Below are 3,724 nucleotides of genomic sequence, written 5' to 3'. Positions count from 1 at the left end.
GGAAAGAAGGAAGGAAGGAAGGGAGGGAGGAAAGAAGGAAGGAAGGAAGGAAGGAAGGAAGGAAGGAAGGAAGGAAGGAAGGAAGGAAGGAGGGAGGGAGGGAGTAGTCCGGTATGGTATGTATGGATGTAGTTATGGGGGGGTCAGTTAGGAGTTTGGAAGTAAAAGACTGCAAGGCACTATCCTGCAGGCCAGGCATGAGCCTTACGTGCATGCTTAGCCGATACGCGACTCTGTACTGATTTGAAGTCCGGACATGCCTATTCTGCTTGTATGCTTCGTTCTTTTTCTTGTTACTTCGTTCTTTCCCTTCATTCGACTTTGTACTGATCTCCATGTCTCTTCCTTCCATCCCTTCGCTTCTTCCTTCTGCCTTCCTTCCGTCCTTCAATTCCTCCTTCCTCCTCTCCTTCCTTCTTCTCTGTCCTTCCTCCTTCTCAGCCCCTTCCCTTTTCTTCCTTCCTTCTCTTTCTCTTTCCTTCTTCCTTCACCCCTTCCTCCTTCCTTTTCCTTACTTTCCCTTCTTCCCCGGAGGGAAAGAGGGGCGCAGGCTCAGACAACATTCACCACGTTCCAGGCCTTGAAAAAAATTGAGAAGTCCAATCAGGGCAAGGCCATTTTACAAACCCCCCCACATTACCGCCATCCCTATCTCTAAAAAAGGGAAAAGTCAATATCTAACAGAGGTAGATTGAACTCTGGGACTTTGAATCGCTAGTTGGAACAGCACAGTTGGAAACAGAAAATTCAGAGTCTTGAAAAAAAGCAGGACATGCTGAAATTGGTGTTTTGGAATGATTAGAGCAGCAATGACATGCAGAATTAAATGGAGAGGAGTGGGATTGGAAGCAGCAAGACCAGCCAGGAGGCTTCATGCAATCTACCCACAGGTAATACTTTCTCTCTCTCCTGAAGTCTTGTAAAATTTAACTGGCGTATCTCTGATGGCCTTATGACCTCACCAACTTTATTTATTGTTTTATAACTGCTTTCACATATATAAACCATATAAAGGAACCCATTGAACTCAATGCCCCTTGGAGTGATGTGTTTGTGTAAATAGCTAGATAGTGCATGGATAGATAGGTGATGGGTGCATGGATGCATGCATCTATGGATCTATGTACCACACAGAGTGTATGTGTATGTAAAGCGTAGCTGCCCTGATTAAACCACATATGCTTTGCCTAAGATATTCCAACAATCTCAAGATTTACAAGCAAGTGCTTTTTAGATAACAGTAGTCCTTCCTTCCTTCCTACCTTCCTTTCTTTCATAAATAAATTAACCAACAAATGAACAAGAGTCATGTAAGAAACTGATTGAATAGAACCTCTAGCTTGAACTAAAGCACAAAATGAAGCTGATGGTCTACCATTAATTGATCTCCCTAGGACCTGATAGTCTCCCTAAACTGGCTGTCTTCTTCTTATCCTATGGGTACATCATCTATTAATGCATTTAAAAGTCAGCTAAATTCAATGACAGCTTTAAGCCCTGTAGCAATAATGAGAATCTTTTGCTATGTGTGGTTCTCCCTGGTGCAGATTGCTATATAACCTGTCTTCCTTTTCAAATTGATTGTCAGTCCATAAGCATTTGCCTATAGGTTACAATGGGCCTTGACCTAAATCTGACTGCTGTATTCCTAAATAGGTAGAACCCTTCCCCTTCCCTCTTTAAGAAAAAATGCCCTAATGCATTGACCAAGACTTGGGAAACATGAATAACTTAATGACTTGCACAGGGACACAAACCTGCCATGCTGAATAGCCAAATAGCAAAGATTTCAGGACCCCCTGAGAGGCCTAGAGTCAAACTTATCTCCAAAGCATGGTGACAATCATGATGATGACAGTGACACAAAGCTGTCTTTTATTGACTATGTAATACTGCCAGGCATCATCCTAGGCATCTTCAATACAATCTGGCATATAATCCTCACAAGAAACCAGTACAGAAGTTACCAGCATGCTGTCTTAGTCGGTTTTATACTGTTTATAACAGAACACCAAAAACTGAATAATTTATAAAGAAATGGAATTTATTTCTTAAAGTCATGGAGGAGAAGTCCAAGGTCAAGGGGGTGCATCTAGTGAGGGCCTTCTTGCTGGTGGGAATTCTCTGCAGAGTCCTGAGGAGGCTGAGCATGCTAGCTCAGGTCTCTCTTCCTCTTCTTATAAAGTCACCAGCCTCACTTTCATGGTAACCCATTAATTCAGAATCCACCAATGGACTTCTCCATTAATGAAGGTAGAGCCTTCATGACTCGATCACCTCTTAAAGGCCGCACTTCTTAAAAGTTCCTCATTGGGGATTAAATTTCAACGTGAGTTTTGGAGGTAACAAACATTCAAACCATAGCACATGCCCATTTTGCAGATAAGAAAACTGGCGATGAAAGAAGTTAAATAAATTTCCCATTGTAAAAATCTAGTAAGTGTCAAAGCCAGGATTCAAACCCAGGTCAGCCTGAATGCAGTTTGTGTTCTTTCCACTTCCCGACACTGCTTCCTCTGCCAATGCTCATGCGCTAGCAAAACAGCGAGTGGCACTCAGCCACTTTGAGTGATTGTCTCAAGGACTTCATATGATAGACATGGGCTCTAGAGCTGGAATTGTTTCCCAGGAAACTATAAACACACACAGGCACCAGCTTGCTGTGTTTTGAGTCCAATCTTATCCATGGCTTGCAAGGGAAAGACTAACTCAACCTGGTCTTTCATGCTGCCTTCATTTCACTCTATAGAGAATGAGCTGGTCCAATCCAGTTCCTGATTTTTGTGTCCCCATTGTGAGACCAGCTACTTACCTCCATGGCCAAAACAAATGCAAACAAATAGCTCTGAAATGTTAATGGTCTTCTTGGTGGGTACAGAATAAGGCATAATAGGGAAAGACTATTCATAGCACGTTCTAGTACCTACACCATTGAAATGTCCATTACCAGTGCAGTCTGAACTCATTGTACTGACTTGCTTTTTAGGCTCAAATTAACCATAGAATTAATTATTTGAAACAATTTCAAGAAGCTTAAGATGAATTATTTTCTTTAAAATGATTCTACAAACCATATGACCATCAACAAGACAATGGGAGAAGTTGTGACCCATTCATACTGTGGAATATTATACACTTGTAAAAATAGATGAATTACAACTACTTGCGACAGCATGGAGGAAGCTTAGAAACATAATGTTAGTTGAAAAACCAAATCCCAGAATCATCATACACATGTGGTTTTTCTTGAGGTTTTGCAATTTTTTGACACCCTACCCTTTCAAAGATGGAGGCTAATTTCACTTTTCTTGAATGTGGGCCAGATTTAGTACTTATTTATTTTTTTTTCTTTTTAATTTTTTGTAGAGACAAACTCTCACTATGTTGGTCAGTCTGGTCTCAAACTACTGGACTCACACAATCCTCCCACCTCAGCCTCCCAAAGCAATGGAATTACAGGTGTGAAGCCCACCAACCTCTGCCTAGTGACTCCACCCCCGCCCCCCACCCTGAGACAGGGTTTCACTCTGTTGCCCAGGCTGGAGTGCCATGACACAATCTCCTCTCACTACAACCTCCACCTCCCAGGTTCAAGCAATTATCCTGCGTCGCCTACCAAGTAGCTGGGAACTACAGACAGCATGTCACCAAAACAAGCACCCGCCTGGCTAATTTTTGTATTGTTAGAGGAATGACAGGGTTTTCACAACACCATGTTGGCCAG

Source organism: Rhinopithecus roxellana, chromosome 9, assembly GCF_007565055.1.
Source record: "Rhinopithecus roxellana isolate Shanxi Qingling chromosome 9, ASM756505v1, whole genome shotgun sequence".
In the NCBI taxonomy this organism is placed as follows: domain Eukaryota; kingdom Metazoa; phylum Chordata; class Mammalia; order Primates; family Cercopithecidae; genus Rhinopithecus; species Rhinopithecus roxellana.
The sequence above is the reverse complement of the archived record's forward strand: the minus strand, read 5'-3'. Positions refer to the sequence as shown.